Source organism: Anas platyrhynchos, chromosome 5 (genome assembly GCF_047663525.1).
Source record: "Anas platyrhynchos isolate ZD024472 breed Pekin duck chromosome 5, IASCAAS_PekinDuck_T2T, whole genome shotgun sequence".
Classification (NCBI taxonomy): domain Eukaryota; kingdom Metazoa; phylum Chordata; class Aves; order Anseriformes; family Anatidae; genus Anas; species Anas platyrhynchos.
Window position 1 is genome coordinate 64,875,102 of NC_092591.1, and position 13,489 is coordinate 64,888,590.

General features: G+C 39.3%; 1 long non-coding RNA gene across 1 annotated transcript in view; it reads left to right on the forward strand.

Annotated features, from left to right (window-relative positions):
* Positions 1-1,659: 1,659 nt before the first annotated feature.
* Positions 1,660-13,489, forward strand: part of LOC140002690 (uncharacterized) — a 167,877-nt gene continuing 156,047 nt past the window's right edge. Inside the window, exon 1 of the long non-coding RNA XR_011809915.1 lies at positions 1,660-4,270. This is a non-coding gene — a long non-coding RNA (uncharacterized lncRNA). The remainder of the gene's footprint in view (positions 4,271-13,489) is intronic.

Below are 13,489 nucleotides of genomic sequence, written 5' to 3' on the forward strand. Positions count from 1 at the left end.
TGGCATAAGTGAAACCTGGTGGGATGAGTCCTGTGGCTGGTGTGCTGCAATAGATGGTTACAGGCTCTTCAGGAGGGACAGGCAGGGTAGGCGAGGTGGCGATGTATGTGAAGCATGGGCTGGACTGTGTGGAGCTTCAAGTTGGCCAGTTTATTGCAGACCACCCGGCCAGGGTGACAATGCCGATGAATTATCCTTTGCAGAACTATGAGATGCCTTGATCAACTCCCCTTGTCCTTATGGGGGATTTCAACTTGCCAGACGTCAACTGGGATCACTACAATGCCAACATGAGCAAGTCCAGGAGGTTCCTAAAGCACTTATATGATAACATCTTGGTGCAGGTGCTAAGGGAGCCAACTAGGACAGGTGCCCTCCTAGATCTCTTGCTGGAGAACAGAGAGGGTCTTGTGGGAGATGTGGCAATTGGTGGCCATCTCGGTAATAGTGGCCATGAAGTGGTTGAGTTTAGAATTTATGGTGACAGAAGGAAAACTGCCACCAAAACTTCAGCCCTGGATATGGGGAAAGCAAACTTCAGGCTGCTCAGGGAACTAGTCAGCAAGGTCCCCTGGGAAACTGCTTTTGAAGGCATTGGTGTCCATCAGTGCTGGTTGATCTTTAAGCACTGTCTCCTAAAAGCACAAGATCAGGCAATTCCAAAATATCGGAAGACAGGCAGGCAGGGCAGAAGGTCAGCCTGGCTGACCAGGGATCTTCTACTGAGGCTCAGGCAAAAAACAAAAGTGTATGGCTGCTGGAAGGAGGGTCAGGCGATGAGAAAGGAATAAAGGGATGCTGTTTGTGTTTGTAGGGAGAAAATTCGTGTGGCCAAAGCCTAACTAGAGTTGAAGCTGGCCATGTCTGCTACTTGATGGGGAAGGTCTCCTCACAGACAATGACATAAGCAGAGCAGAGACGTTTAATGCCTTCTTTGTCTCTGTCTTCAGCGCTGATGATGGGCTTCAGGACCTAGCGTGCCCTGAGCTGGAGGACCATGATGGTGGGAATGACAAACTCCCAACCGACCCTAAACATGTGCGGGATTTGCTGCTCCACCTGGATCCACACAGGTCATGGGTCCAGATGGGATTCATCCCAGGGTGCTTAAAGAGCTGGCTGATGTCATTGTGGGACCTCTCTCAATTATTTTTCAATGATCTTGGGAATCTGGAGAGGTCCCAGTAGACTGGAAGCTGGCAAATGTTGTACCAGTTTTCAAGAAGGGTAAGAAAGAAGACCCTAGCAATTACAGGCCTGTCAGTCCCATGTCAGTGCCTGGTAAAATTATGGAGAAGATGATTCTTTAAATTACTGAAGCGCACCTAGGGGACAATGTGGTCATTGGTTCCAGCCAACATGGGTTCATGAGGGGTAGGTCCTGTGTTGCGACGGAAGGAAGACAGGGACACTCAATATGAGTGATCAGCAAGCTCCATTTTATTGCCCGAATAGCCCAACTTTTATAGTGAACTTAACAGGGGCGGACAGTGTCTCACACAAGATCATTGGTCAAAAGCACTCAGACAAACAGTCACAAGAAAACAACCCCACCTGCAAGAAAAGAACCCCTTGTGATTAGCAGTCACCTAAACCTTGTCCTTGAAGCCAGCTGCTGGTAACAGTATTTTCTGAGTTCCTTAATCGGGCGATGTGGGAGTCATAGCTGTGGGAGCTTCTCACAGTTACTCTGGCAGCTTGGTTTGCTCAGCTACAGCAGGCCCTGAGATTTTATAAGGCCTACCCCTGGTTGCTTAAAGCAAGCTCAAATTGAACAATTGCTCCACGGGCACATGTCCACGTCCTGTATGCCAATTCCCAACAGTACTGCCTAACAAATTTGATTTCCATTTATGATAAGATGACCTGTCTAGTTGATCAAGGGAAACCAGCTGATGTGATCTTTTTGTACTTCAGCAAGGCTTTTGACATGGTTTCCCATAGGATCCTACTGGACAAAATGTCCAGCATACAACTTAACACAAACATCATACGATGGGTGAGCAATTGGCTGACGGGCAGGGCTCAAAGGGTTGTGGTAAATGGGGCCACATCTGTCTGGCGGATGGTCACCAGTGGGGTCCTTCAAGGCTCCATTTCAGGGCCAGTCCTCTTCAATGTTTTTATAAATGATTTGGATGTAGGACTAGGAGGTGTTCTGACCTGTGTGGTGCCAAGAGTTGGACTTGATGATACTTATGGGTCCCTTCCAACTCAGGGTATTCTATGATTCTATTCTATGATTAAGTTGTGAAAGAAGCATTGCTTATCTAGCCTTTTTAAAAACAAAACAAACAGACAAACAAAAACAGACACCAAAAGCAAAGCAAAACACGAGCAAAACAAAACAAAAAAAAACCATGATGTATACACCTTATCAATTCAATGAGAGGCTAAATTATAATACAAAATAAAAAGGAGCTTGGCAAGTGTGGCTTGCTTATCTCCTTACTCATTAAGATGTTTTATCTATAGTAAGGCACTTGTACAAATCGACATTTCATTTGAATATTTTTCTATTCCTCAGAAATTCCTAAGGTTTCAAGTGTTTTTTTTTTTTTCCTGCTTTCACACCAGAATAGTATGTTGTTTTGACTATTTCCCCCAAGTTGGGTTGTCAATATACTCATTCACAATAAGATTTGAACATTTTGATGTTTTGATCTTTGGAAAGTATGCATGCGTATATCAACATGTACACAGAGCACTAGCATAAAATATGGGAGATCTAGATATCAATCTCTGTTCTGTTAGGTTTATCTTGTGTTACTGAGGCAGAGTATGAACTTCAGTATGGATCCTCCTGTTTCAAGCCATTGCTATTTCACCAGGTCTATCAAGAGAGCGCACAAGCTTGTGTGAACTTGTTCATGTATGCCTCTCTTACGGTATATCACTGTGCAAAGAGTTCAGCTTGAAATGTCTTAAGCAAAAATTTCATTTAATCGAAAATGCTCTATGTTTATGCATATAAATAGAAAACAGTTATACTCAGAATAACTCATTAAAATTCCATTTAAAGTCATTAAGGTTAGTCTGGGCATTAAAAAGGTCATTATCAAGCAATTAGTTTGCTTTCTGTTGAATATTGGATATTTTAAAATGCATCTGAAAGGGGGACACTGGAAGAAACATTCAGACCAAGCAACAAGAATGAATTGCCTTAATGTTTGGTGAAAGAACCGTTCAGAAAAGTAGACATAAAATTTTCAAAAAATAGTCTTTGCTCATCTGTTCTTTTTCTTCAATTAGTTCTGTAGAGAAAGTATATTACTGTCATTTTAATATTTCTGTTGATACATCACAGAAAACTCAATTATTTCCTGAGTCATCAAACAGGAAAAAGAAGATTAATTGAAAGATTAAGTCCTTACTCTAACACTGATTACTGAATTCTAGCATTCTGTGCTGGAGAGAAGGATCATGTCTGAAATCCCCTGTCTCAACATCACAGTCCTGTAGAATACTATGTGTTCTGCAGCATATTCACAGTGTGGGAATAAAACTGTTGTTTTTGCAGAGGGAAGGAGTGAGATATGCTTGCAGTGATAAGAAAGCTTAACAGACAACCTTGTAAAATACACACAACCAGACTCCTTAGAGCAATTAGGTGAAAATCAAGGTGTCAAGTCAGGTAAGTGAAGAAACTTTACCACTTCAAACAGTAAAAAAGGCAAAAGAAAATTGAAATTTAGCTGGCCGGCAACGGAAGGCCATGCATTGTCTGTGAAGCATTGGATAGATTGTGAGCCTGCATTACCCAGTCAGTGGGGAAACAGGGGAGGGTCCTGTCATCAAAAAATATATAAACTGTGTTTTGGAACTAGTAGATGAGCACTCCTGCTTTGGGGATGCCTGCCATTGCAATTGTGAATAAATTACTACTTCACTGAGATCCTTGCCTGAGCCTAAGTGATTGGCTACGGAGTGTTTCTCAAAAGGAAACTGCTGTAGCTGTGAACAAGGAAACCCTCTAGTAGCTTTTAATTGACATCTTGGTCACTGAAATCAAATGGACGGACACTACTTCTCCCTGTCACCATTCTGAAGGAGAGAAATTGCATTTCGGAGCACTTGTGTGAAGGAGTAGCAGGCGTGGGCTGCTCCACAAGGCCAGCGGAAGCCAGGAGTTGAGGGTGGCTGAGCACAGGCAGGGCGGTGCCCTCACCGACCAGCGCACAGCCCCTCAGCACCCGAGCAGGGCCTGGCTCGTAACAGGGACAGTTTTCACTGTCAGTCCAGTGGCAGGTGGGCAGCTGCAAAGGGGCAGGTAAGGTCCAAGGTCAGCCCAGGCAGTAAGTTGGGCCCAACCGGGGCCTGAAGTACAGACGGGACTGTGGGTGCAGGCCCCAGGTAAGGCCTCTCAGGGCGGCTGAGGCCTGTTGGTGCCCCTGGCTCCCTGGCCTGTAGAGAACAGAGGTCACTTGTGAGCTAACAACCGTATGTGCGGGTTTGTTTATTTATTTATTTATTTGCAGCTGGCCTACAGGACAATTAGAAATGAATAAAAATGGTTTAAGTTCTCTCTCAGATAAGAAAACTGTTCCCACATGTGTACAGATTAATGGAATACTCCCTTGCTCTTTTCTCACGCAAGATAATGTATATTCCCTATGGTGGCCAATGGCCGAGTTAGTAGACTGAATATAAATAATTTAACTATTCTTTATCAGTATTCTTCAGTATTGTGTGTTTTTGTTCTATTATGCAATATTAATATAGTCAGAGGATAAAATTAGGCATACTGTTTAGTCTTTGCTAAAGCTTTAAGCATCAGATCACAAAACTTTTCAGCACTCACTTTCTTTTAAAAAAAATTAAAGCATTTTATGTGCTTCTTCATTTTAATGGTTAAATATAACATGGAATTTCAGTTGCTTACCATGTGGGTTTCTCAAAAGCTTGTAAGCAAAGAATAATTAAAATTTAGACTTTCTGTTGCTTGTCCAAGTGAATTTTTGGATCTAGATCTGATGTTCAGCTTCTTTTGCTCATGTGATTTAATCCTGTCATACAAATCTACAATTATTAGTCTGTGTGAGCTGCTAGTTTATGTAAAAGATCTAGGCATTGGGTTTCATGTGAGAAATAATCTGTCCTTGAGAGCCTGTAAACTGGCAGGTTAAGTGAGGTCTAAACTGCAACAAAGCAAATATTAAAATATAGATGTCTCAAAAGATTATAAAGTTCCGAATTAATTGGTACATTGAATTGTTATGCTGTCAATTTCTGTGTGCTCCCCTTAGCGTTTGTTCTTTCTTTAATTACATCTAGTGTTGAATGTTTTTTTGAGTAGCATTTAAACATAGAACTTGGGGGTGGGGGAGAAAAGTATTTTTAGCTGAATTAAAGTGTTGCAGAGAAAAAGTGTGCTTTGTGTGTTTGTTTGTTTGTTTTTCCCCTAAAAATGAAACCTCTAGTTTTTAGATGAAGATTTGAAATCTTTTGGAGACGAATTGTGAGTATTTTGGAAATGACATTTTTCACAGGAATTACCACCCCACCCCCACTTAAAACAATTCTGCACAGGGCCCTTTTTTTTTTTTTTTTTAGTTTTCCTTTTTTTTTTTTCTTTGCTAGTCTAATGATGCTCCTAGATAACTGCTGCAATACATCTAATATAAAAAACTGCCAAAACTTCTTGATCCACTTATGATCCTCACAGAATACATTAAGCTGGTCTGTTAATTGCAAGACAAACTCTGTGGATCAAGGTTGTTATTGCTATTTGAATTCCTCTGGTTTCACTCCGGTAAAAGCCATCTGCAATGACTACTCCTGTGGTGGTGTTTTCCAGAGTGCCTCAGAGATGGTCCCATTGATTGGCAGCGCTGTAGTACTGGGCACTTCTGGAGAATTTATGCCAGTTAGAGCAGCCACTCAGTGTTTTTTACTTAATGCGTGCTATTCTGTCAGGCCTATAATTTACAGCAAATTGAACATATTTCACACTCCATTTGAAAGAGTGTTCCATTGTTAAAAGCTTGTATCTTCTCTCACTTTTTGTTGTTCATTATGATGGTTTTTGAGCTTTTCTTGGTACCAAAGGTGGTGGATTTACCTTGCTTCTTCTGTATTATAGTTCCAGTAGAATTCTTGTTATAAAAGAGCAAGTCTGATTTGCATTCCCTCTGAAGCTGTTTTGACGAGTAAAACACAATGGTTTTCTATATAGTGCTATTCACAGTGCTTCAGGCCACGTTCTTGACACACAGGAAAAATAACTAACAGAGGGTAGGTACTTTGAGCTCTTCTTCCTCCTGTTTATGTGGTGAGTATTTATAGGGTCCCTGTTCAGATCTGTATAAGGCTGCATGAGATACTGCAAAAATCTAGAGTTCTGAACTTAGACTGCCTGTCCCTCAAAGCTTCAGACAGTTACATTTGAGTAAGGATCCACAGAAAAAAAAAGAGTCATATTTACTCAGAATTTGTCTCAACAATAATGTAAACCTGCCTTAAGTTGCATCACATGTGGTCTGTTTTTCTGTGTGGGCAATGAATCTTTGTACCCATTTTTCCTTCTAATACTGTCAATGTGATCTAGTCACTTCAAGGAATTGCCTTCAGTGAGCTTTATTTGTTCTTTTTACCAACTTTGCAGTACAGTTTTCTTGTTTAATATATAGTCTCTTCTTTGAATTTCTGTCTGGTGTTGTACTTAGTACCATGAAACTAAATCCCCTTTATCTTTTGGTATCAAATTCTTTAAATCTAATTATATAAATTTGTTTAGTTTTAACTTCTTGCATTCTGTCCCATATAGGCCTTCCTCCCTCCCTTCTTTCCTTCCTTCCTCACTCCTTGGTTTGGTGCAGAAATGTGTCCTCTCCCCTTTTGCTCATTGCAGAACTTGGACCAGATGGAATCTTGTTCTGTTATTAGAGGAGATGGATCCAGAAAGGTTGTCTTCTACCCCTTAGCCTTTGTGATCTCTTCTTGTTCTGTTTAGCTACAAGACTCTACTCCCTTGTGCTGTGCTGCGTATACAAGTCATTCCTAATTGCTCTGTTTCTTTGATGACCTTGACACAGGAATGACTGCTGCTTCAGTGGCCTGGCTTCGAGCACTGGTTAGTTATCGCTGTTTGTGGCTTAAGTCTGTTTAATCTGATGCGACGCTTCAGGCTACTCAGGTGGCATCACTCTCTCTGTTTATGTAATTTTCCCTAGTATGGTAAAGTAACACACGAAAACAGCTTTTTTGTAATCAACTATCTATTCAAATATGTCACATTCTCATTTCAACTGATGCAGCGTTCACACCCTTACTGATTTCAAAGGAATTATGTTGCTATACTTTGTTTTTAATATGCTTTTGTGATTGTTAGACTGTAATTGTTTTGGTGTGGCAACTTAAGTAGCCACACAAAATTGCCTTGGGATGTTTGCAACATCTGCATGTTTTCAGTACTTGGTTCGTAATCTCTTTTTACTTTTCTGTAACTGCAGGACTATTTTTTTCCACTTTTCAGGCTACTTTTAATTGCAATGAGACAGCAGTAGGCTTTTGACAAATTCTATCTAAAAAGCAGACTTATACTTCTATTCTTAGACTATTTCTTGAGCTACTTCTTAAACTTGTTGAGATTGATGTATTTTCTGCTGCAAAGAAGTCTCTCCTTAAAATAAAAGTGTGGTACAGAAAGAATAGCTGCTTTTTCATGCAGCTCTAGCTGCCAGGACTGAGGTATAAAGAGTTTTTTTTTTTGTTTTTGTTTTTTGTTTTTTTTTTTTTTTTAAAAAAAAAAAAGCAGCTGCAACTGGCTTTCAAAGGATTCAGTAATCAAGAATTGCTTTTCCTCCCCTCTGCTGAGGAAAATTCTGCTTGTAATTATAGCACACCCAGTACATCAAGAATGCCTTTTTGTTTTTATCTAAGTTGTCTTCCAGGTTTCCCTTCCAAAATGTACTTATAAAACTTATAATTATCTTCAGCTAATATAGCTGCTATTTCTGTCTCAGAAGGAAAGATCTTTCTGATGTTTCACGTCTCAAGTCATGTTCATGGCTTAACTAGCTCCATTTTCTCCAATGCAGTAATTAGAAGAGATGTGTTTTTACAAGGGAATATTTCAGCATTCTGCTTGATTTCTCCTGTATGTTTTAAATATACTCTGTTATTTGATATTGCTCAACAAATATGGTGTCAGGACTACTCATTTTAAGCCTTGCTTATCACAAAAATGAGCTCTGAGGTAATTTTCCATTTAAAACAACCGGTTAGTTTGCTGCCTGCTTTAGGGAAATGTACCCTTTTTCTTACTGTAGATTGTTAGGATTATACATAAATTCTCAAAACTGGCCATTGGTATTTCTCAAATTGGCCTTTGGTCTTTCACTAAAGAATGCAAAAGACCCAACTCTTTCACCGTCAAGAGTCTCAACCATTCTTGGAGGAAAAAAAAAAAAAAGGGGGCATACATTCCTTCACTCACTTCATATGCTTAGTTATGACACTGATCCCCACAGCTGGTTGACCATTTAGTAATTCATAATATTTATAGCAAGTGCACATGCTGATTAGACATTAAATTTTGTGTATGCAGATGAAATATCTCATTTATTGCCTCTTTGATAGGTTGATCCTTCATGCCTGTGGGAACTGCGTTTGTGTATTGAAATTCTGCTTTTGGATAGTGCCATTGGTCACTTGGTAAGGCTTCCTTTACCACCATAGTAAGCTCCTACTACTTTAAGGAAATTTTGAAGGAAAAATACTATTTGCTTATGGAAAAAAATATTGGGTGATTTATTCTGAATATTGAAAACAAAAACAGGCATTTATGCTGCAGTACCTGATACTATGCATGTTGTTCTGAAACAGAAACAACCAGAAACTTGATTGAGTAATGAGATTGTCATTACACTAAGCCCTCATTAGTTGTTATGCATGGAAAGCTATGTGCTGGGAAGGTTCATTTCTTAAAAGAAGGTGGTTACTTATTCTTGCTTTGCTGTCTTATCTTTTTGTCTAAAGATTTGGAATAATGCCAATAGTTTTAATTACTTCAGTATCATTTGATACATTAAATCTGTTGCAGATCGGCAGAAATATAGGTATGTTGTTTCCTTATAAACGCTTGAAATAGTGTCAGGAATAGAAGTCAGGAAATATTCTGGGGAAATTCCTTAATATAGACAGAAAAAAAGGTAATCAATTGCTTTACTTTTAAAGTGAAATGCAGTGCATTTGAGTACTATACAGGTGGCTACAACAAAGGAAAAATTTTTGTCAAAGCGTACAGGTAGTTTTCACTAAACCTAGGATTCGCTCTTCTTGGAGCAGGAAGATTGTAAGACAGTGGGAATGAGCAGGTGATGGAATCAGAGCTTGTGATTATATATTTTAATTTGGCTAGCTATGGAACAGTGTCTAGCCGTAACGAGTATTGTTTTAGTTCCCAGCAGGGATTAGAAGTAGTTCAAACTTGGAACTTCTTTCAGGAGCACCTTGGATACCTTGCAAGAAGTTTATAACAGTCACTGCACAGTTCACCTGTCTACTTAGCCTCCTCAGTTAGTGCCTATTAACAACTGATGGGTTGGGAGACTCTCCCATGCCTGCTAGACTTCTGTACCGATTGCTGTCTGAATGTCTAACAAAGATTTTGATTTATTTAATTATCAGCTTACAGAGGGAGACTGGATGTGGTAAGAGCTAGTAGCTGGAGGAATATGATGGAAACTGAAAGTGCAATTTTCCCTAACCCTGTCTCAAGACTCATTGCATCTAAGATCAAGGAAGACAGGAGGCAGAGTTAGTGAAAATGGAGCTGGTGTGGAATGGAAGCTTTCTTCCCAGTCCAGTCAGCCAATAATGGGCTAAGCAGCAGTGTGGCTGGTACCACTGGGAGCTTGAGAGGCAGATGGGGAATAGCGTTACAGAAGCCTTTTCTTCATTCTTACGTGTATAGCTGAGAAGACTGGGAAAACAGTGCTGGTGAGCCCAGGGAGCTCCCACCACTCACTGAAGAAAAACGTACCTGGGATTCTCTGCAGCTTCTCTCTTTTTCTTTCTTCACTCAAGTGGAGAGAAAAGTATGTGTGTATATGAAGAGATGAGGAGATAAATCAGGAAACAATGTCTTGTTCACATACAAGGGATCTGCTTCTGTCTTATATGTAAAAATGTCATCGATCTTCAGGTAGCTTTTCCACAGTTCAGCTCTTTTTGACCAAAACATAAGAGCTTCCTTGTTTATAGCCTCTTTTTCCTGTAAAATTAATTGATATTAGGAAATTGAATGAAGTATAACTAAAGATAGTTTAGTTTATCTATGACAATAAGTACTTGTGCAAATGTTTTATCAGAAGCTTGCTACTTTTTTAATGTAAAATCTTCAATTGCTGCCTGGTTTAATACTTAAATCTAGGGCAAGTACTTTGTTGCAGTGTAACAACTGTGATGGGAGCTCTTTTAGGACAAATAAATGAAGCTGTGACACAATTTTCAACTCCATGAAAGTCCAGTGCTGATGTTATCACACATCTGTATCTTCCCAGGGACCTGTATAATAGAAGACAGGTATATCTTTCTAAATATTCATAACATGAATGTGCTGCATGAGAGGTTTTATCTGAGTTAAAGATGTCTTAAAAATAGCGTGAAGAAAATAAGACTGTCTTTCCACTGGATGTCACTGTTAGCTTAGATCTGTGGTAGTTTAATACTAATGCATTGTCTGTATAAGGCTACTGTCTTCTTTTTTTTTTTCCATAAAGTTTTAAAGTGGTTTATTTAACCTCAGAGCTTTAAGAAATATTACTATCATTGTTTTTTTTAAAAAGGGTAGTGCTTAAAATGTTAATGATATGTGGAGTTAGGTTTTACTTGCATGTTTCTAGTATATTTCTGATTGGGATTAACTTGTTAAATGATACTTAATAATATAGGGAACTAATGGATACGATTCTTTGGTATTAAGAAAATGTATTAATATTAATCTGGTGCAAAAAAATCCCCTTTGTATGGCAGACCTGCATGCAGTGTTTTCTTATGTTTAATCTTTGCTTATTTGGTCGTTGCCTAAAGTTGGATTTTTTTTATAGAACTAGTGAATAATAAAGACAAAATTGCTGAAACATCATCTTTTAGATATACGATTGTGGACACACATGGATTTTGTCCTGAAGCTTTGTAAATTCAATTTCTCATAAATGGTGTGCTTTTATCCTCAAAAGATAGACTATATGCTGTATTCATTAACATTTGTTCATATTCTATTTTTAGCAGTGAATAAAATAACATTTAATAAGAAGGGAAAATATGACTTGTCAGACCTGCCTTTCAGAAGAAAAATCTAACTCCAATGAGGTAAAAGAATTAGTGCTTTTTTAACTGGACCATAGAATCCTGGAGTGTCTTGGGTCAGAAGGGACCTTGGGTTGGATCACCAAGTTCCAACCCCCTGCCATGAGCAGGGACACCTTCCACCAGACCACGCCCCATTCAGCCTGGTCTCGAACACTTCCAGGGATGGGGCATCCAAGGATAGCTTTCCTTCTTCTGTCTATGGGAAAAATATCCTAGCCTGACATAGTGTTGCTATTCACTAATCCATGACGTTGTGGGACTTTGAGTTTATAGTTTACAGAATGGCTTCCAATGACTTCAGGGAGCATTATTCTGTGGACCCAGAAGAGATGTCCTTCCACAAACTGAAGGATGTTCCAGCATACTAATCCTCTTTCTCTTTTTGAGAGCTACTTATTGCCCTTGGAACAGTAGGAGTTGTCTGGATTGTGGTGTGATATTGTGGGACCGAGAGGATGCCAGTGCAGTGTTTGCATCTCCTAATCCTCTGCAGAGCCTCTGCATACATGGCTGTGTTTATCTGTTTCAGCTGGAGCATGCACAAATGAAGCCATTCCTTTCTACAGTGTGAAGTGACATGTGGGAGCCATAGCTGTTCTACAGTCCCCAGACAAAACAGTGGCTGGCATGGCATTGTCAAAATTATATTCCTTTCTGTCACTTGCTGCCATTTTATACATCAGTATACAAAGGAGAAAATTTGACCCTAGTAAATATACTCGTGAAAGCCATTTTAGGTTATGCCATTGAGATAAACTGCTCATTAATTTAAGTGATGTTCTGTAATGCTCCATTAGAAGCAGCAATTTAAAATATATCACAGTTGTTTTTTTTTGCCTGTATTCCATTAAGTTGTCACAGGATGCTTCTGGTTTTCTGGAGTTTTATTTTGCACTACTCCACAGGGTCACACAGAACTGTACACAGCTGTCCCTTTATAATTACTTTTCAATGACACAGCTCAAATAGTTGGGTCTTTGGCTTGACAGTAACCATATCAGCATATATTGACCACAAATAAGCTTTGAAATTAACATTCCTTTAAGGTGATTTGTGAAGTTCATGTCCTTGGTACTTAAATATCAAATTACTGTGATTCAAAGTCAGAGCAGAGGGGACAACGCTTATATGGATGCGGGAACTCCTCTCCCTTTCCCATTACCACATATTACAGTGAACACTTCAGTAGCCGGAAAGTGAAGCACAAAGGCTGAGTTTGGAAGTTAAGGTGCTATGATTGCTTTTACTCCCACAGAGCAAATTTCTGTCCTCTTTTCATTATCTTAGAAAAACTTTCAGCAAAATGATGAGTATTTGACTTGCACTAACTTGAATTCTTAGCATAGGTTATGATCTAGCAACAGATTATTTGTAAGGTAGATTTAACTCCTGGTATTATTTTGAAATACATTTCTTTTTCCATCTTGCACTTGGAGTAGCTTAAGCCTTCAGAGTTGTTCTCAGAAGGTTCAACTGGGTCCTTCACTAAAAAAAAGAGTTGAAATATGGTCTGATCAAAGCAGTCGTTTACCAATGAAAAGTCTTAAATATTTAGGCCTTTCTGTGCAACTGTTAAAGTTCCTCTCTCATTATTTTAATAAGACATTTAATATGTGTGGGAATAGAAATGTTGTTTTTGCAGAGTTACATTGTTTAGAAGGAGGGAATGTGGTACTGAGATATGCTTACAGTGATAAGAAAGTTTAGCAGGCGACCTTGTAAAATGCAGACAACCAGTCTCCTTAGGACAATTAGGTGAAAATCACGGTGTCAAGTCAAGTCAGATAAGTGAAGAAACATTACCACTTCAAGCAGTAAAAATGTCAAAAGAAATTTGAAATTTAACAGGCCGGCAACTGAAGGCCATGCATTGTTTGTGAAGCATCAGATAGATTGTGAACCTGGATTACCCACTCAGTGGGGAAACAGGGGAGGGTCCTGCCATCAAAAGGTATATCAACTGTGTTTTGGAACTAGTAGATGCGCTCTCTCCTGCTTGTGGGGCGCCCGCCATTGCAATCGCGAATAAATTACTACTTCACTGAGATCCTCGCCTGAGCCTAAGTGATTGGCTATGGAGTGTTTCTCACATATGTATGATAGTAATCCTAAAACCCTATTTTTATTCTGTCACTGCATCCTCTTCCATAATTGCTTACTTTTTAGGATGTGT